Source organism: Nicotiana tomentosiformis, chromosome 10 (assembly GCF_000390325.3).
Source record: "Nicotiana tomentosiformis chromosome 10, ASM39032v3, whole genome shotgun sequence".
NCBI lineage: Eukaryota > Viridiplantae > Streptophyta > Magnoliopsida > Solanales > Solanaceae > Nicotiana > Nicotiana tomentosiformis.
The window spans coordinates 19,789,820-19,812,112 of record NC_090821.1 but is presented as its reverse complement, the minus strand read 5'-3'; positions in this window follow the sequence as shown (position 1 = coordinate 19,812,112).

The window sequence follows — 22,293 nt, the reverse complement described above, 5'->3', positions numbered from 1 at the left end:
TATCGGTGGGGTGACAGAGGCGCATGCGCGCTTGTCACTTGGCGCTACCGAGACCACGAGGCCGACCGTGGTGCTAGGCGTTGGGAGGCTTGCCGTGATGCCACGGAGAGCGTCCAAGGAGTAATGAGTCGATGATAGAAAGCAGCCCATAACATTCTCCCCCACCCAAGTTGGCGATGTCCTCGGAGCCTTACCTGCCGGATGATGATGATTGGTCAGGCTCTTGTTGGCTGGGAGGTCTGTTCCCCTCGGTGTTGTGAGATGTCTTTCTGAATGATCTTCCATGTATTTCTGAAATGGCCTGAGGCGGCTGACATGAAAGACTAGATGGATTTTCCACTAGGCTGGTGTGTTCAGCTGGTATGTGGATTTCCCGATGCGCCTTTCAATGGAAAAGGGTCCGATGTATTTTTGCAATAGGCGAGGATATTGGGTCCTCTTTGCAAACAAGTTCCGCTTCGGGGTTCTCACCATCACTTTGTCACCTGCTTGATGTTGGGCAAAGCGAAAGTTTTGTTCGACATACCTCGTTGCCCTCTCTTGGGCTTTGACAAGATAGCTCCGCACTATCTTCAAAGTTTGCTCCCATTTTGTCGAGAAACTGACAGCTCGATGAGATGATGACATATTTGGTGCATTCACATTTTGTGGGAGTAGCGGTTGCTGTCCGGTAACAATTTGAAAAGCGTTTTTGTTTGTATGGGCTCACTTTTGTGAATTGAAACATAGCTGAACAGCATCCAGAAGCTTCACCCAATGTGTTTGTGACCCGATTGCAAATTGGCGGAGATATTCCTCCAGCATGTCATTGAACCGGTCTGTTTGATCATATGTTTGCTGATGATGATGGTTTGAGTTGTAACTCAATTTGGATCCGAGGCAACTGAAGAGTTGGGTCCGAAATTTACTAGTGAAGCGTGGGTCGCAGTCACTAATGATGTTGCTAGGCATACCCCAATGTTTGATAACATGAGAGAAGAAGAGTCGAGCTGTATCTTCTGTCGATATGTTCTGTGGGGCTGCGATGAAGGTAGCATACTTGGAAAATTGGTCTACTACCACCATGATGGTTGCATGATTTCCGACCTTGGGTAATCCTGTGATGAAATTCAGGGAAATGCTTTCCCAAGGTCTCTGTGGGACAGGTAGTGGCTCCAAGAGTTCCGCTTATGCTGAGTGATCCGACTTGTCCTTTTGGAATGCTTGACAAGTCTTTACACAATGAGGGGCGCCATGAGCTGTTGGACGCCGATGATGTGATGTTTGTTTGATGATGTTGAGGGCAGCCGGAGCCGTAGGTTCAGGTCTGTTGGTTCCCTCCTTTAACTGCATGGCCGTGATATTTCCAGTGGCCATCTTCATGGGTATGCACGGTATGGTGCGGGGTTTGGCCCCGTTGTTTCCCATCATTAGGAGCATGTTGGCATATGGTACCGGGATGGTGTTTGTTTGCCTGAGAAATTCCAATCGCACTATCAGTTCGAATTCATCGATGATAGCTATGCGTAGGTCGAATATTCCCTTGAATGGGCCAAGCTTTATTGGCACTTCTTTGGCTATTCCACTCACTGGCTGAGATGGAGAGTTGATAGCCTTGACACGACCCTTGCATTTTTGCACTGCTAGACCAAGGCGTTGCACCTGAGCTGAGGCCAGGTAGTTGTGGCTAGCACCCGTGCCTATTAATGCCCGAATAGGTCTGTCGTTTACTTTCATGTCAACAAATATTAAGGTCCTCTTTTGTGATGTGGGAGGCCTCTCGTCCGCCTTTCCTTTCCCTTTCTTGTCGATTGGGAATGCGTTCTTCTTGGGGTTGCCAGCACTAGTTCCCGCCAAGGTATCATGAATAGAGCTAACAAATGCGTTGAAGGCCCCTACTTGTTCTGCGCCGACTGAGCCGTCCTGATCTGACTCATCATCGTCAACAGTTTGTTGAGCATTGATTTGGGTATTAGGGCACTGATTGTTCCAATGTTCCCGCTACAATGATGACATTCTGACAGGGTCTTTCTCCCTTGATTGTTGTTGACCGATGCAACACTGTTGCTACTTGAGGAAGGAGCCTTAGATTTAGATGCACCTCGATCTCTTCCGTTTCTGTTGGGGCCACCGTTGCTAGGTTGGCTCCCGTTGTATCCCCCTCGGACAGGCGGCTGGGGACTATCCTTCTGAGTTTCCAACTGATAATCCCCAAGGCACTCTGCAGCTTGAATGGCCTTGGGAATGGTATCTACCCGTTGTCTTTGTAGCTCCATACGAGCATGAGGTTTCAAACCTTCTATGAATGCGAACAGTTTGTCTTTGTCCCCTATATCCCATATGTTTAGCATGAGTGCGGAGAATTCACGCATGTAGTCCCGCACCAACCTGGTGTGGCGGAGTTTACGCAACTTTCTCCGTGCATTGTATTCCACATTTTCGGGGAAGAATTGCAGGCGTATGGCGGCCTTCAGTCCTGCCCATGTCTGGAGAGTATCTTCACCGGCCCTGATGGCTTCGTATTTGACTCGCCACCAGAGTTTTGCATCACCCTGAAGATACATGGAAGCAGTTGCTACCTTTTTGGATTCTTCTAATTGTCCCACGACATCGAAGTATTGTTTGATGTCGAAGATGAAGTTTTCCACTTCTTTAGCATCCCGGGCTCCGTTGTATGGCTTGGGCTCCAGAATTATCAGCTTTTGTGGCATGGGGGCAATGTTCATGGCACCCCTGATGTGGTTTTTGCCTCCTTTGAGCAGGCTTTGAAGGGCAGCATTGACAACATTGAGCTGGCCTGTCAAGTTGTCTATGGTTTGCTGCAAGACGGTCAGTCTGTCTGCCTCTAGTTCCCGATGGGCTAAATCCTCGGCACGCTCCTGTTGGAGGTCCTTGAATTTGCCATGAATTTTGGTTGCCTCGACGACAGCCATTTCCCGGTCTTCCTCAGAGTCGTGACTGATGTTTGCTTTGAATTTGCCATGAATTTTGGTTGCCTCGACGGCAGCCATTTCCCGGTCTTCCTCAGAGTCGTGACTGATGTTTGCTATGTCAATTTCTGCCTGCCGCATTCTGCGGTACAGGTCGTCCAACCTTTGCACTAGGTTGGCTTTTAGATCAGGCAACGTATCCACGATGGGTTGTAATGCGTCAACCGTCTGTTCTAGGGTCGTGATGCGATCCCCGTAATTCACCATGGTCAAAAATGGTGATGATGATAGCAATGAGTTCCCTCATCCGATGTCAAGCCTAGGCTCTGATACCAACTGTTACACGGTGCCTTCCTGAAGTTCCTTAGAAGGGCAACGTAAGGCTAAGTAACCAATGTCAGTGCGGTTGCTATGCGCCAACTGAGGTCCTCTCCGTATGCTATACTAGATTGTCAGTGCCGTACGGGAAAACCAATGTCGTGAGCAATTGAGCAGCGAAAAATGAGCAATTGATGATGAAAGCTGGTGATTGTATTGATGATGATGAAAGCTATTACAAGATGAAATGCGGTGTCCGGGGGGGGGGGGAGGGAGGGAGACACCAGTACAGAGAATTGTTTGAATGCTTGAATGTTTGAATGCTTTGGTCCTCCTTAATAATGCTTAAAAAAAATAAACTAAAGTTACATGAGTTGACCTAAGAAAGCTGTAGAAGCACACTGAAAATGAATGAAGTAAAACTACTCTATAATTACAATGAAAAGGACTTAGTCTTTTATGGAAGCAAGTCCGATGGCAGCAACATTATCTTGAGCATCAGGGTCTGCGCGCGCATTGCTGTTGGCGCGCACCGCACTATTTGGATCTGCATAGCAGCTGGGCGCTGGTGCTTGGCATTGGGTCTGCGCGCGGGGCACTGTCTGTGCGGGCGGCTCTGTTGGCAACATGATGGTTTGTGCGCGCGGCATTGTCGGTGCGCGCGACACTGATGGCATTCTCCAGGCGCTGGGCGCTGGCACTGATTATCGGTGGGGCGACAGAGGCGCATGCGCGCTTGTCACTTGGTGCTGCCGAGACCACGGGGCCGACCATGGTGCTAGGCGTTGGGAGGCTTGCCGGGACACCACAGGACGCGTCCAAGAGGTCATTGGTCGATGATGGAAAGCAACCCATAACAGGAGGTATGCAATATTTATTTATTAATAAGAAGGCAAGGGCATAATTATAAAAAAAATTCTATACTATTTAAAACCACACAAATATTTTAGATTATAGTTTACAGGCACTACACTACTACACCAATTAGAATTGAAGAGTCCGAAGCTTTGATCTAAATTTCACATGATTGGCTTGTGCTTGTCCATAAGATGATACAAAGCTATGGATGAACTTTTTGTTTTCATTTTCGGAAGTTTGAGCGGGTTTAATGTAGTGAAATATTAAAGGGTTGTTACTGAACCTCCAGATGAAAATACCACGTATATTTATTAAGATTAAGACGTTGAAGTTTAAATAGATATTTTATTATTAAGATACTTTATTTAGATTTGAACATTGAATAGTTAAGATTATTTATTTTTTCAGAATATGTATGGTTTGTCTTTACTTAAAAATTAATAAATATAAATTTTAAAAAATTCATATAAATATTATATTCATATAATATTAGATACAAAATAAACTTACATGAAATTGTATATTTGTTTCTTTGATGAATCATACTCTAAAAGGTAGCAGTAGTGTAGTGTAAACTATCGATGAATGTGATAGGCTACGATGGTTACAAGGTAGTGGCCGGTGATAGTAGTGATTTTTAGAGGAGGGCTGAGGATAGTGGTTGTGTAGTGGCGGTGCACGACGTGTGATGGTAGTCCGAGGTGATGGTTGTACGGTGGTTGGTGGTTGGAGGTGGTTGGTAATGATAATTATGTCATGAAAGCTTATGTCAGGAGTAATGGTAGAAATAACTAGTGGTTGAGGTTATTAGTGGTTGTGGTGGTGGAGTGGAGATGGTTGGTGTTGGTGAGGATTGGTTGGTGATTTAGTAATGGTGGTTGCATAGTAGAGGTTGGTGGTAAAGATGGTTGGTAGAAGTGATAGGTTGCAGTTGATGGTAGATGTGATGGCGGTGATGGTGGTTATATGATCGCAGTGGTGGTGGCCTTATTATACTATTTCGATGTAGTAAGACAACAAATAGCCGCTTTGAGCACTTAATTTAAAACATATTCATTTTCTAAAAATTATTTATATTTTAGCCACTTTTGACAAACTTCAAACATCATGTTGTTACTACTGCTTCTTCTTTTTAGACCTTCGGGTCAACTTCAGACATTCAGTTATCAAGTTATAATACTAAAATCAAACTTCATCAAACTTTAGACCCGAAGCTCTGAAACTTCATACCTGCGATTTCAACTTCATATCGTTATTTTGAGACGAAAACTTAAAAGATTAATAAATTTCGATATTATATTATTTTAGAGACTCAACTTGAAAAGTTCTAATCAGGTGGAACTCAAAGAGAAGGAAAAACTAACAAAAAGCATTTATCTATGTTTAGTTAAAAAATTAGGAAAAGATAATAAAATTCTCATACGGGTGACCTAGTTGATCTTTAGTAAATAAGTTTTTTAAATCTTTCAGCTAATTAAACCAAAATACTCTGGCAAAAAGTTGAAAATCAGTTGATTGACTGCAACTTGTACCTTGTTGGTGAGGGTTTCATTCCTCACCATGTAATCCACTCTCTTATTTCTGTATTTGTAAAATATGGATGTTCTATATGGCTAGCAAAGAGAACGACGTGTGGCATGAATGTTTCAATCAATATCACTAAACTCACAGTTATTATCGTAAAAGATTGAAGATCTGGAGAGTTTATTATAGATCCGGAAAGTTACCCTTGAAGTTGCATCGTGCAAACCAGACAAGAAAGATCCAGAACCAACCTTCCGAGTGAACACAAGCGTTTGTATGCATATACATCATGACCCAATAGACTCCAAGGAAAGAGGGATCCTCATTAACCATGATCGTCAGTTATGCCCCAGATAATCATAACTGAGGAGATTTGCACTTGTATCAGATAATGCGCATAATAGCTATGCGAGATATGGGGGAGAAGTTATACTAAGTTGACACTATAAATACTCCCTTACCCTCACGAATGTACCCCATTCAAATTTTCATTCATATTGTTACTATACAAAAATTACTACTGATTCAATTGTTCTAAACATCACGATCAACTGTGAATTTCCTTCATAGGATTATCAATAAGAATCTCTTTACTTCTTCTTTTCCTCATTACTTAGTTCTCATTTACAACTATAATCTTGTGTAATGACCCCACCAGTCATTTTACTTTCTATGTCTTTGTTCCACTATTTAAGACTTTCTGTATGTACTTTTACTGTTGTATGACTTGCGAGGATGGTTGGTTTGCTTTTGGGAGTTTTCATGTTGAATTTGGAATACTTAATTCCATAATAGTGGCCTAAGGTGTCCAAGTTTGACTTGAGTCAATACTTTGAATAAGCAACCTCAAAATTAGGATTTAAAGGTTCCAATAGGTCTGTATGATAATTTTGGACTTGGGCGTATGTTCGGATCAAGTTTCGGGTAGACCGGGAGAGTTTCAACGCTTATTGTTGAAAGTTAGCATTTTGAAGGTTTTAAAATTTTCTAAGTTTGATTTGAAGTGAGTTTGGTATTATCGATGTCCGTTTGGGATTCCGAGCCTTGGAATAAGTTTGTATTATGATTTATAACTTGTGCATAAAATTTGACATTATTCTGAGTTGTCTAAGTATGGTTCGTCGCGTTCGGAGTTGGTTGAAATGAGTTTGAAGATTAGAAGTTGATTAATTTAGTTTTGAGGTGCGATTCTTAGTTTCAGTATTATTTTATGTGTTTCGAGGCTTCGAGTAAGTCCGTAGTATGTTTATGGACTTATTGGTATATTTGGACGGGGTCCCGAATGGCTCGGGTGTATTTCGGACCATCCGAAGCAAAGTTAAAGTTGGCTGAAATTGCTGGTGTGCTTCATGATCGCGAAGGTAGTCCCGCAATCGCGGAGAAAGCTGGAGGGAGGTCTAGGATTTTAGTCTTCGCGAACGCAAAGAGGTCATCGCAAACGCGAGAGAGGATCTAGTCATTCTTCACGAACGCGTAGACAACTTCACGAATGCGAAGAAGGGATGAGCTATGTTGGGTTGGAAGGCAATTGGCCTTCGGGAATGGGACTGGGGGATCGTGAACATAGAAGGCTGTGAGATGGTTCATCGCAAATGCGACCGGCTGGTCGCAAACGCGAAGGGTATTTTTGGTCAGCTGGAACAGTTGGTCTTCTCGATCGCGAGGGACCTTCCGCGGTCGGGAAGAAGAAATCTCTGGTAAGACTTGATTTTTAATACGGGATTTAACTCATTTTCTCTCATTTTCACTTGGGTTGGCCGAATTCGGGGAGCTATTTTTAGGGGATTTTCATTAAGCATCACAAGGTAAGTGAATTCTACTAACTTTTGAGTTAAATATATGGATTATAGATAGATTTAACATGAAAATTAGTAAAAAATTATAGAAAATTTGTTGGAAATCTAGTGTTTGATAAAAATGGGATTTGACTATGAAATTAGTTATGGAATTGGAAATAAATTATATATTTGAGTTCATGAAGTCACAGGTAATAAGTATCTTCAAAAAATTTTGGAATCCGGGCATGTGGCCCCGGGGTGACTTTTATGGACTTTCCAAATTGGGTTGAGAAATTATTTTAATAGATGAATTATGAACTTTTGAGCATATATTGATTAGTTTGTACGACTTCTGACTAGTTTCGGATTGCTCGTCGTCCTTGGGGGTCTACTAGTGAGGTGTTAGAGCCGAGTAGTGAGCTTGGAAGCGAGGTAAGTCTCTTTTCTAATCTTGTAAGAGGGAATTATCCCCTTAATTTATGACTGGGATTGAGCTAGAATAAAATATTGACCGAGTCTCTTACTTTGAAAATTGTGAAATATTTGATGAACGATAGTTTCGTGTCTTCTCGACTCGCATGTATTTTCGTGAGTGAGAGAGTTTCTCTATTCTAATAAGATCGGGTCGTTCCCCTCGGCAGGATTAAAAACCATTCTAATGGGATCGGGTCATTTGTCTTGACAGTGTTATAAATTACTCATATGGGATCAGACTGTTTCCTCGGCAGTATTGTAAATTACTCTTATGGGCCGTTCGCCTCGACAATATTGTGAGTTATTCTTGTGGGATTGGTCCGTTTGTCTAGGCAGTATTGTATAACATTATTCTTATGGGATCGGACCGCTCGCTTCGACAGACTGGCGCGTAACACTTGAGATTTGATTTGGTATTGATATCAGTAGATTTTGTGCCTTCGAGGCCGGTTATGACATTCTGGTGATTTCGTAATGATCCATATTTGGAAATTTATTATTAAAGTTTATCTTTTCGTTGTTACTTGATGTATTTCATACCTGTCTACTTTATCTATTTTATTATTTTGACCACTAGTAAGTAAGTCGACCCCTCCTAACTACTTCTTCGAGGTTAGACTAGATACTTACTGGGTACGCGTTGATTTACGTACTCATACTATATTTCTGCACTGATTGTGCAGGTACTGAGACCGGTACTTTCAATGGTGACATGGGTGCGTAGACGCCTCGCACTGAGACTTAGTGGTGAGCTACCTTCCATGCTTCGATCTGCGACACCCGAAGTCTCCCTCTACCTTATTTATTATTTTTGTCAATTTCATTTCAGACAGTAGTTGTAGTAGTTTTTGTATATTCCCTAGATTGCTTATGCACTTGTGACGCCGGGTTTTGGAGGCTTCTATTGGGCTTTCACAGTTGTATTTATGATTATCATCACTTCACTTTATGTACTATTCGCACTCATTATTTTGGTAAAGTAGTATGTATGTTTTCATGAATTCTGGCTAAAATTCTAGTTAGCTAATGAAACTCCTAAGTTTAACAGTTAACATGGATAATTAAATTGGAGGTTCATGTGTTGGCTTGCCTAAGAATGGTGTTGGGAGCCATCACGACCTATTATGGATTTTGGGTCGTGACATCTTGTTAGTCTATTTTTAATGGCAATTAATTGGATTGAACAAATTTTTTGTGGCCATATAAATTTAATTGATTTAGCCTATTAATCGAATTTTAGGTTAAATAGTTGAGCCCTATCGTAGGGCCTAAAATATTGTGCTTGCATTTTAAAATATCGTTTATGTTTCTACAACTCCCTTGATTAGCACATGCTAACTATATTTTAAGGAGCATAATATCTAGAACCAAACCCTACTAGCAGGAGGAACTTCAGATGATTAAAGCCCCGAAAATTCATGTCCCCATTCAGGAAAAATTCCCCCTAGAGATCTTCTAGTAGGGGCGGAGAGAAACCCGGATTAGAAGATACAATGAAAAGTTTCATAGCCCAACAATATGTGTGGAACAACTAGTTCGAGAAAGTATTAATGGCTTTAACTGGCAGTTTGAATGCCGAAACACTAGCAACCCTTCCACCAGGAACTGAACTAATTACAGAGACTCTATACTCCGTGTCAAGAAACTTTGGTACTGGGAGACTGTCCAGAGATTCAGGGGCTGGAGGTTTAGGTACAACTGGTAACATAGATTTACAAAGTTTTATTCTAACTATGTAGGAAAAGTTGTTGAAATAGATCAAGGAGGAATGAGCATATCGACTAGATTCCTGGCATCCTGCCTGTTATCAAGGGGATAAACATGGACAACTAATCTGAACAACCTTGGAAGTCGAGTGCTGCTCCATTACAAATTCCAAAGAAGTTTAAGATGCTTGGCATTTCAAAGCATGATGAAATATCAGATCCTCAGGGTCACGTCACAGGTTATACAACAAGAGTTGAAGGAAATGACATGAAAAAGTTGGATATTGAGTCGCTACTCGTGAAGAAGTTTGGAGAAATGCCTATGAAAAAGGGCAGTAATCTGGTATTCTCTTTTACTCGAAAATTTGATTAGTTTATTTTTTGAGCTAGCATATGCCTTCATTAAGGAACATGCCGTAGCTTAAAAGGTAGAAAAGCAGATGGAAGAGATTTTCAAGATCCAACAGGAAAGTATGGAGTCACTCACAAAATTGTTGGACTAGTTCCAAAGAAAAAGGATGTTGCTGCCTCCAGTTTCGGGCAATTAGGCTGCAACGGTTGTTGTAAAAAATTCTGAAGAAGAGGAGCTTGGAAGATACAAGGAGACTAAAGAAAATTCTACGAGAGTTCCCACCAAAAACCTATAATAATGTGTATAACCGATATAGTATCAAGATCCTGATAAAAGAGGACACAATAGTTTGGACGAATGCCGATTATAAGATACGAAGAAGATATACCGACCATCTGAAGAGCATATCAAGACGAATATAACCCGATTGCAAAAATTCGAGTAGTCTATATGAGCTTTATTCTTGACCCTTTGACGAGATCTCGACAGAAGAAAGGAATCCAACCAAGATAGTAGATGGGAATGGTCAAGAAAAATATTGGTCCCACTTGGACAAGTAAAGAAGTGGATGTGCCAAAGCTCGGACACTACAACTTCAATATAAGCGTCTTCGAATTGGTAGCAGTATTAAGGGAAATGGGTGATAAGGTAAGATAGCCTAAAGAGATAAAGTGATATCCCAGCAAGCAAAGTCAAGAATTTTGGTGTGAGTTTCACAATGATCAGGGGCATAAAATAGTGGATCATAGGGTTTTACAAAATAAAGTGACTCAACTTCTAAAGAATGGGTATCTCATGAAACTATTTAGTGAAAAAGGAAAATAGTCTCATATGAAGAATTAGAGCAAAGAAGGTCCTCCTCGAGCCTCGACGCCCAAACAGATAGATGATGTCATTTCTGAAGGCGTAAAGGTAAACAGAGTAATATTCAAGGGTGCAAAGAAATTTGGTAAGAGATCATTTAAGCATGAAAAGCACTGCAGAGAATAATTAATGAGAGAAAGTATTACTTTCGATGATGAAAAGGCATCCGCACTAGTGATGCTTCGTAACGACGCATTGGTAATTACATTACATGCCTTAGATACTAATGTTAAATAATTTTTGATTGATCCAAGTAGTTCAATAAATATCATCCAATTATGAGTTATCAAAAAAATGCAATTGACGGAAAAAATTACCCTAAAACTGTGATTACTTTCTATATGCAACAACTCTAGCAGGAAGGTGAGAGCAACAACTCTAGCAAAATGACGGAAGGTGAGATCGTCGTAACAAATTTTGCAAAAGGAGCATCAAGGATACTCAATTTCAGGTAGTAACTGGAGATATGGCTTACAACGTCCAAATGGGGAATTAGAGAAATTAAAGGAGAACAAAAAATAGTACATGAATTTAATTCGGTTGCCATTGCAAGTGGATTCGCCAAATATGGAAGCACCGAATAGCAACCAAAGTAGCAGGTATCGCAAAATGCTGCAAACCCCCCAACTGAAGGAAGTTCAAGCTCGGTTGAACAACTAGACACACATACTCTGATATAGTCATTGAGTTGAAAGAGATGGATGCCACCAAATCAAATGTCCAAGATTTAGAAGCAACAATACTCTTTTTTGACTACGAGTAGAGAAAGGTTTACATTGGTTCAGGACTCAACCCTGAGCTCTAAAGTAAGTGGATTGAATTTTTACGGGCTGACATAAATTGCTTTGCTTGATACTCATGTTGACAGATATTCCACCAGAGGTAATGACCTATAAACCCATGACATCCACCAGCCAAGCAAAAGAAGAGAAAGAGTAGGCCTTTTCGAAATTAAATCATAGAAGATGAGCTCTCCAAACTTCTAAAGATTGGATCAATCCGAGAAGTCAAGTATCTGTACTGGTTAGCTAATATGGTGGTGGTCCCAAAGAATCGATTACACTAACTTAAATAAGCATGCCCCAAAGATTATTTTCCCTTGCCACATATAGATCAACTAATTGATGCAACTACTGGACATGAACTTTTCAGTTTTTTAGATACATATTCAAGGTATAATAAAATTATAATGGACCTGGAAGATTAGGAAAAGATAACCTTTATCAAGAACTAGCCATTCGAACTAAAGAATATAGGAGCCACATATCAACGGCTGGTAAACCAAATGTTCAAAGACTACATTATAAATACCATGAAAGTATACATTGACAATATGCTGGTAAATTCGATTTAGGCAATGGATCATTAGAACAATTTATGAGAGACATTCTTGATCTTCTAGAGGTATAACATAAAGCTAAACCTAGAGAAATGCACGTATGGGGTCGCGTCCGGTAAGTTCCTGGGTTTCCTCGTCTCCAACAGAGGAATTGAAGTTAATTCATCTCAAATCAAAGCTATTGAAGGGATACATGATATTCTAACGAGTAAAAAGGAAGTACAAAGATTGACAGGCCAAAAAGCAGCCTTGGGGAGGTTTATATCGAGGTCCTCAGAAAAGAGTTAAGTTTTGTTCAGTGTTAAAGAAGCCTAAATACTTCAAGTTGAATTCGAAATGCTAGAATGTGTTAAAAAATCTGAAAATCTACTTGGCTAAACCTTTACTGCTCTCGAAGCCTCAAGAAGGAGAACAATTGCTAGTCTACCTAGCGGTTTCAAAAGTCTCAGCAAGTGCAGTGCTAGTTCGAGAAGACAAAGGTACACAATCTCCCATCTATTATGTTAGAAAAATACTATTAGAGACAGAAACTAGTTATCCACACTTAAAAAATTGGCCTTGGCACTAATAGTGGCTGCCTAGAAACTAGATTTTATTTTCAGTGTCTTCCTATTTTGGTAGGCACAACTTTCTCATTACAACATCCTTTATAAACTGGAGCTCTAGGGACGTCTTTCCAAGTGGGCGGTCGAACTTAGTGAGTATGATATATCATACCAACCATGTACTACCATCTAGTCAAAAGTCTTAGCTGACTTTGTAGCCAACATTAGTATGAACATCCTTCCGGAGGGTGAAAAGGATATGATTATTTGCTTTTGAAGTTAGCCTCCCCCAGTCTGGATCATATTTACTGATCAATAATCCAATGGAAAAGGGTCCGGTCTCATAATAGAACTCGTTGCTCCTTCTGAAGAGACAGTTAAACAATCTATAAATTATTATTATATAACTAACAACGACGCCGAGTATGAGATTGTAGTTGCAGGGCTCGAACTAGCCAGGGGATTTGGTGCATAACACATCAAATTAAAGAGTCATTCCCAACTCGTGATTAATCAAATCCAAGGGTCATACATGGCACAAGAAACCTCGGATACGGTAGAACATAGGAAAAGTCATAGCTTTTGTGGCTCAGTCTCAGGAATAGAAGACCACGTAGACAACTTGAGATGAGAATTCTAAAGCATATGAGCTGGCAAATCTCGGATCAACAGAAAATATTACCGAATCCGAAAATAACTCAATTGTTCACTTGTTTCACTTCACCCTCAACCAAAGAAGAATAATGTAAATTCAACCAATTTAACCTAATATTGGCGTAATGAGTTTATAAATTACTTTCAAAATGGGACGTCGCCTGAAGATTAAAATAAATTCGAGCAACCCAATACTGCCTTATCAAAGGAAAACTTTATCAGAGGATATTCAATGGTCCTTTAGCTAAGTGCCTGCATGATGAAAGAAGTCCTGAAAGAAAATTATGAAAATTATTCCGAAGATAGATCTTTAGCCTGAAGCTCATCAGAGCCAGATATTACTGGCCCCAGATAGAAGATACAAAGGCCATCATCAAAAAGTGGTACAAGTCTCAATATTTTGTGCATCAACTACACCAACAGGCAGAACCAATACAATTCGTTCTTTTCCCATGGACTTTTAAGAAATAGGGGATGGATATAGTTGGATAGCTTCCTAAAGCCCCAGTTCAGGTGAAGTTCTTGCTAGTTTTGATTGCTTACTTTTTAAATGTGTTAAAGCAGGTGCATTTGCAAAAGTCCAGGAGAAAGAAGTAATAAACTTTATGTGGAGAAACATAATATGTTGGTTAGAAGTTCTGAGTGAGATAGTATGTGATAATAGATCACAATTCATCAGAGCGAAAGTTACCGACTTCTTTGATGGATGAAAAATCAAAAAGATCACTTTATCCCTCTACTATCCCGGAGCAACCGCCGAGCAGAGTCATCAAACAAAGTTTTGATGAACAATTTGAAGAAGTGGCTAGAAGAGGCTAAAGGAAGATGGCGGAAAGAGTTATCCGGAATTTTGTGGGCATACATGATGATGACAAAAACGAGTACATGCAAAACGCCCTTTTCACTCGTATCTAGATCAGAAGCTCTAATACCGGTTGGAATAGGTGAACCAAGCTTGAGGTTTGCTTATGAAATCAATAAGTCTAACCATGAAATTATGAAATTTGGATCGGGTAGAAGGACACTAAGATATGAAATTAATTTAGATGGCTGCACAAAAGCAAAGGATTGAGAAGTACCACAATCAGAGAGCTAACCTCCGGCACTTAAACGTATGAGATTAAGTCCTTCAGAAGGTGTTTCTCACAACACAAGAACTCAATGTCTGAAATCTTAGCCCCAATTGAGAAGGTCCCTATCGAGTTCGCGGTATCACTGGTAAAGGAGATTATGATCTCGAGACCAGGAATGGAAGCAGTTTCATGCTAATCAAAACGTCGCCCACTTGAAGCGTTATTACTTCTAAAGGATCCACATCGGCTTTGTCCTTCTCCCCTATATATTTTAATTTTATTTATTTATTTATACTAACCTTTTTAGACAATAGGCATAGCTAGCCCGACTGGATAATAACTATACTAACCCTTGGTAACCTCTCAGAACTATAACCGCTCCGTACCAGGATAAAAAACGTATGTGTAAAAAGGCTATAGAAACACTCCCCATCCCCCTAATTTCCGTTTCAGGAATCAGACCAAGACCAATGGAAGATCAAATCATCAAAACAATTGAATGATAAGACTAGTGTCCGAGTTTTTATATTTTCAGCTCGACCAACTGGGAGGGCCATACTATATAGAGACATGAAGATCAATTATGAAAACTGAAGATGCGTTTTAAGCTTCTGAGAATTTTATGGACAAGATTTACTCTTAGCACGAGTAATGCAGTCAGAAGCAGATCATTCTTAACGAGATATAATATCTAGTATATCTTGTATCTAGTCTAACAGTGACTATTTTAGCCCTTCTAAACGGCTAGAGTAAGTTTTTCTCGGATATGTTATTCTTCTTCATTAATCAAGTCTACTAAAGTGACTTAACACTCGGCTTTGTATAAGGATCATTTATCCCATATGAATTAATGAGAATTTTGAATATCATTTTCATTATCTGAACATGTATTTTATTTTACTTAGTATATTTTCATATACTTTGGATCGAATTCGGTATCCCTTCGGACTAAATGTCTCATTGAATTAATTATATTACTTTATGCCTAAATAAAAATGAGATGTCATCTTCATATGTATAAAATAACATAAAATGGACCTGTCTTTTTCTTACCCAAAATACACGATATCTCAATTAAAATTTATCGTCCGAAAACTATGAACCAAGAAGAAAATCTCAAACCTATAAGACTAAATGCAAGTACCCAAGTGAGGAATTGATTTCAATAGTGCCGAAAATACATGCGAAATATTTCTAAGGCATAAAATATTTATAAATTGCAAGAACGAAGATCTCAAAACAAAATTCTTTAATAGTTGAAGGCATGAAAGCTAGAAAGTAAACTATAGATGATCCAAAAATAAAAATAATTAAAAATCATCTTCAAGCATCATCTGGTTTTGGGGTGAGGAATCTGGATTGGCAAATTTAGAAGTTGATGAAGCAAGCAGCCCAATCTCCTCTTGACTGGTATCCTCATCTGGAATAACTAAAGACTCCTCCTCATCTGAAGACTCATCTTCGGATACTTTCGGCCGAAGACATGTTCATGGCACGTCGGGTAACCGCCACTGTTACTTCCACCTTTCAAACTTCCTCATCTATATCAGGAAGTTTGGCATGAGTTTCTTTCAATAGCTTCAACCGGGATGCCAAGGTAGCAAAGTTTACCTCAAGCTCTAATTAGATATTCAGGTCATCAAGTTAAGAAGAAAATTTGTTGTGTTCAGCTTGAAGCTATTTCTCTTTGTTTCCAAAGCCTCAAGAGAAACTTTAAGAGTTTTCTCATTGCTCTATGATTCCCGGAGATCATGAGTGGCCCAGGAATACTCTTCCACCAGCTCGCCTGCGTATTTTTCCTTCTGAGAAAGTAACACCTTGAGACCTCGAATCCCTTCAGAATCCTTAGATGCTTGCTCGAAGAAAGAATTTTCTCGTTTTTCCATCATCCTCTTCAGCTGCTCTAGATCTTCAATGGCTGCCTTGACCAGATGATCCAAGGCCATTTTTAATGAGTTTCTCAAACTCATACGCCTAATGATAATTTGATTTCTCTAGTTCCTAGATAGTAGTCTCTTGTTGGAGAACCATCTGCATAACTTCAATGGTAACCAGATTGCACTACAAAGAATAGCTTGTAAGTGATGAGTTCTCTAAAAAAATTGAAGAAGGATAGCTCGGAAAGAAAACTCACCATGAGTGATGAATACATCACGTCATTTATCAACTCGGGGTAGAAAATTTGTCCGTCTTCTCTTTTCTTGCAAACCAATCAATCCTTTCAATCATCTAGCAATATATTAAGGTCGAGACATAAGAGATTGATATTTATGACACCTCTCCCATGACACTGCACTTGCCGATATTGGATGAAGAACTAGCGTTTGCCATTGGAAATGTTAAGAAGTCCGATAGAAATTGTCTTGTCTAGTTCTTGGACCAACATCAAATTTCATGAATAGTATGCCTAGGTTCTCCAGATCCAGAACGAAGATCATTCTTATATTTCTCCTCGGCGGGGACTTCTTATTCAACGACCGCCACAATGATAGGGACATATTTTTTGGTTCATTATAGATATGGAATTGAGCAGTCTAGGGATTGACTTAGGGAATGCTCTTATCATCCCTGGATTATTCTGTATTCTTCTTGCCGATTCTCCTTTTCTTCTTTGAAGGGCTGTAAAGATACCCCTCCGGAGCAGTATTGGACATACCCATCTCCTCCCCCCCCATTTTAAAGGGCCAGTTTGCAGCTAGATTTTGAGATCTGATCTTGAGGTTCATCAAAATAAGAAATTCTAGCTGAGACACGAGAATGTGTTTGTACCTTTCTCAACCAAAGACCTAAAATAATAAAGTAATTCGAAATCCTCCAAAGATAAAAGAAATTGAAAAGTCAGAATGTAACGACTCGACCTATTATTTTGAGCATTTGCATTCCATTCTGCTATTTGAAGTTTTGAGTAGCTTCGTATGATATATTATGATCTACGTGAATTGTCGGTTTTGGTTTTTAGATGTTTCGGGATTGATTTGGATGAATGATTCTAAACTAGAAAGCTTTAAGTTGGAAGAATTGACTAAGTTTGACTTTTATGTATTTGACCCCGGATCGGAGATTTGATGATCCCGTTAAGTCCGTATGGTAATTTTGGACTTGGGTGTATGCCCAGATTTATATTTGGATAATTCTAGAAGGTTTCGATACTATTTAACAAAAATTAGAAATTTGAAGATTTGGAATGTTCATAAGTTTGACCGGGAGTTGACTTTAATGATATCGGGTTCGGAATGTGGTTTCGGGGGTTGGAATAGCTTTGTTATGTTATTTGGGACTTGTGTGCAAAATTTGAGGTCATTCCGGATTAATTTGTTATGATTCGGCACGCGTTTTGGAAGTTGAAAGTTCAAAAGTTTATTAAGCTTGATTTGAGGTGTGATTCGTCATTTCGATATTGTTATGTGTGATTTGAAACCTCGATTAGGTCCATGTTATGTTTTGGAACTTGTTAGCATGTTTGGACGGAGTCCCGAGGGGCTCAGGTGAGTTTCGGATGGGTTTCGACTCATTTTGGCACTGCTGTGTTCTGCTAATTTTTGGTGTTTCGGTTCTTCATCGCGATCGCGTAAAGGAGACCGCGACCATGTAGTGTATTATGGGAGCTGGGTGATTTACTTCATCACGTTTGCGACTAGATGATCGCATTCGCATAGGTTGTGGGGACTGGTATTCTTCGCATTCGCATCCTCTTCTATGCGTTCGCGTAGTATTTTGGCTGAGCTTGGCAATCAATGGTCTCTTCTTCGTGTTTGCGACAATACTCCCGCGTTCGCGTAGTTCTGTAACCTTTGTGTATTGCGTTTGCGAGGCTTGTTCCATGAACGCGTAGAGTTAATTGTGGCAGTGTATATTTGTGCATCGCAATCACAAGGGTACTACTGCGATCGCGTAGAGTACCACTGGGCAGTGCATATAAGTACTCTATTTTCGGACTTTGAGTCATTTCATCATATTTTGAGCTATGTAGCTCGGATTTAGACGATCTTGGAGGTGATTTTCACTACATGAATTGGTGTAAGTGTTTTTTACTCGATTTTAATTATATTTCATGAATCTATCTTCGTTTTTGGCATTGGTTGATACTTCCAAAAGAGAAATTGAGGGTTTTATCTAAATTTCCCTAAAGTAAATTTTTGAGTTTTGAACATTGATTCGGAGTCCGATTTGAGTAAAATTAGTATGGTTGGACTTATAATTGAATGATTGTCGAATTTTGTGAGTTTTGTCGGGTTCCGATGTGCGGGCCTGGGTGAGTTTTCAAAATGGGTTAAGTCCCAAAATAAAGTCTTAATAACAGCCACAGATGTCGCATTTGCGACAAGAGGCTCGCAAATATGAAATTGGAGTCGCAAATGCGAATCCCGACCAACACTGTCTGCGTCGCAAATGCAACAAAAGTCTTGTAAAGCGAGCTCAGGGACTTCGCAAAAGCGACAGTTTGTTCGCAAATGCGAACTCCCCCTGCCCCAGCCCATCTTCGCAAAAGCGAGAATGATCTCGCAAATGCGGCTATCACAAATGTGATAAAAACCTCGCAAATGCGAGAACAATGCACCAAAACTAGCTGAACCTCTACAAACTCCTCCGAAACACATCCAAAACTCATTCGAGCTATCGGGGCCCAAACCAAACATCCACACAAGTCTAAAAACGTAACCCGGACTTATTCGCGCGATCAAAATACCAAAAAAACCTCTAGAATCACGAATCGGACGCCAAAACGTAGAAAAATCATATTGAAGTTCAAGAACTCGCGTTCGCGTAGTAGAAGTTGGGTCTGGGGGTTTCACTAGCCAATTGTCCTTCTCGTTCGCGAAGGTAGGGCCGCGTTCGCGAAGCTTTGGTCAGGCAAGCCTTCATGATCGCGCTGCTTCTACGCATTCACGATGTGCATTTTTCTGGGGCCTGGGCGGTTTGCCTTCACGATCGCGAGGCCTCTTCAGCGATCGCGAAGAAGGATTGCGGGGCAGTGGACTTTATTAAAATGAGACTTTGGCCTATTTTGCTCATTTCACTCATTTCTTGGCCGATTTTAGAGCTTTTGGGAAGGGGTTTTCACTTAACTATTAGAGGTAAGTGATTTCTATATAATGTAAGTTAAATACATAGATTATGGGTAGATTTTTAATATGAAAAATGTGAAAATTTTAGGAGTTTGTTGAAAAACCTAGATTTTGATTTAAAAAAATGAGATTTGCCCACGAAAATGGTTATGCAATTGAGTAGAAATTATATATATTTGTTAATGAGGTTATGGATAATAATTATTTACAAAACATTTTGGAATCCAGGTACGTGGGCCTGGGGGTAAATTTTAGGAATCTTCCAAATTGGGTTCGGTAATTACTCTAATAGTTAAATTATAAACTTTTGAGCAATTATTGATTAGTTTGTACAACCTTTGGCTAGTTTTGGATTGTTCGACACCGACTTGAGACTTTTAGAGTGAGTTGTGGACCGGAAAGTGAACTCGGGAACGAGGTAAGTCTCTTGCCTAACCTTGTAAGACGGAATTAACCCCATAGGTGATTAAATTGTAATTTGCTACTAATTATGGGTGCTAATTACGCACGAAGTGACGAGAGTCTGTGCGTAGCTAAAATTTTATGTTATGTCTGGGTAGATGATAAGTGGGGATTTGACTACTTATTAGCACCTTTTTGCTTTTGTTTTAAGTCCGAAAGTATTGCTTTATGTTCCAGAAACTAATGAAAGTGTGCAAATTGTTGGAATGTTGGAAGTTTGGTCTCCCATGATGAAATCCGACTAAAAAAAGGAGTATTTCGAATCACAAGGCAAGAAAGGGGCGCAGACCTAAAGAAGTGCGGTCCACAGAAGGACTTTTGCGGCCGCAAAAGAAAGAGCGGACCGCAGAATTCCATAAGCGGCCGCAAATCAAGTGAAAGAGCCCAGATGAAATTTGGCCAATGTAACAATGTCTACACTGACAAATAATTCAAAGTTCAGAGAGTGCGTAAAAGACCAAGTCTCGAAGCCTTGCTGAAGTGCGGACCGTACAAGAATTGTGCGGCCGCAGAAGATGCATCACAGCCACAATCTAGAATTGTGCGGCTGCAGAATCCAAGATCTTACAACTGAAGAAATCTACGGACCGCACATGAAATTGTGCTGCCGCAGAACCTCCTGAGGGGCATTTTTTTCAGTGAATTTTGGGCTACTTTAAATAGACGAGTTTCACATTTTTAGGTCAAGTTTCGAAGTTTGAGCTGTTATAGCCGTTACATTTTTCCATTTTAGGAAGTTTGTGACTATTTTAGTGTTTAAGCATTTTATTAGATCATTTTAATCTTAGATTATGGGTTTAATTTGCATTTGTTCTTTATTTTCTTCAATTCTCACTATGAGTAGCTAGATTCTTACTAGGGTTGTGACCCAACCCTAGTGTGTAGACCTTATGGGTGTTTAATTTAATGCTTGTTTATGATTGGGTATTGATTATTTAGCTTAGTTTATGCTTTAATTTTTGAATTAATGGTTGCAAATATTGATTCATGCCTTTTTGACTTAGTCTCTACTTGAGAAAGAGGGACCTAGTTTAGGATAACTTGGCTAACAAGGAATTGGGATAATTGAGGGTTTGATTAGCCTAATTAAAGGTTCAAACTAGAGATAGTGAGAGCCCGACTTGACCTCATATCAACTATTTTGTTTGATACCCATTTGGACTTGAGAAAGCTAAATTGGGCAAAATCACTCTTTGACCGAGAGGTATTGAGTGGGTAACGTAGAGCTGAGAGCTATAATACACCCCAATCAACAAAACAAGTATTAACATAATTAACCCATTAGGCGAACACCTAGGTTATGATCATATCCCTAGGCTTTTTAATTACTTGGATAAACACCAAAAACAATCATTCACTTCTAGTTTTATTTCTTAGCTTATAATTGCTAGAGTAAAATTAGAATCAGTACTCAAAACCTTTTGTAGAAGTGCAATTTAGTTATTCCATTCGCTTTCGTCAAGTGTATACTCCTAACACCCCTAGTAACTCCCTGTGAAAATCGACCCCGACTCTTGTTGGGTACTATTCTTCCAACGACCGTTTTCACTCACTATTGAGTGCGGATTGGACGTGGATCAATTGTTGGCACCGTTGCCGGGGAGTTAAAACGGTGTTAGCTATATATTTGGGTTTGTTTTTGGAATATATATTTTTCCTTCCGTGTTACTAACTTGTGTGAGAAATCTTAGGTACAACCATGGCAAACAACGAGCTCGAAAATTTGCCTTTGGGGGATTTGGATGTGGATGGAGAGCAAGTAGAGGAGGTACCTCATGAGCCACAAGCCAATCGAAGAAGCCGGGTACCTCATGGCAATGTTTTCATTCCACCCCCACCTCCACCACGAGCGGCTCCACATCGGATATTGCCCAATGAAGGTTATGCTAGTGCAATAGTCCCTCCCCGTATTAGGGCGGGCAATGTCCAAATCACCAATGTCATGATCACTTTGCTTGAGCAACGGGGTTTCTTCACCGGTGCTCCAACACAAAATGCTTATAAATATTTGAAGGGGTTTGTGGACACTTGTTGGGGGAGCAAGCAAACAAATGTCTCCGAGGATGCATTGAGGCTAAGGCTTTTTCCCTTCTCTCTACGGGGTAAAGCTTTAGATTGGTTGGAACGATTGTCGAACCATTCAATACACACTTGGGATGAGTTGGCGGAAAAGTTCATTGCTAAGTTCTTCTCTCCCGGACACATGGCTACACTTCGAGATGAGATTTTGGCATTCAAGCAAGAGGAAAATGAACCACTACACGAGATATGGGAGCACTATAGAACAATGGTCAAGGAATGTCCCAATAACGATATGACAGAAAATAAATCATCGAAAGAAGAATCTCTTGCTGGAGTTGCATTTTTATTT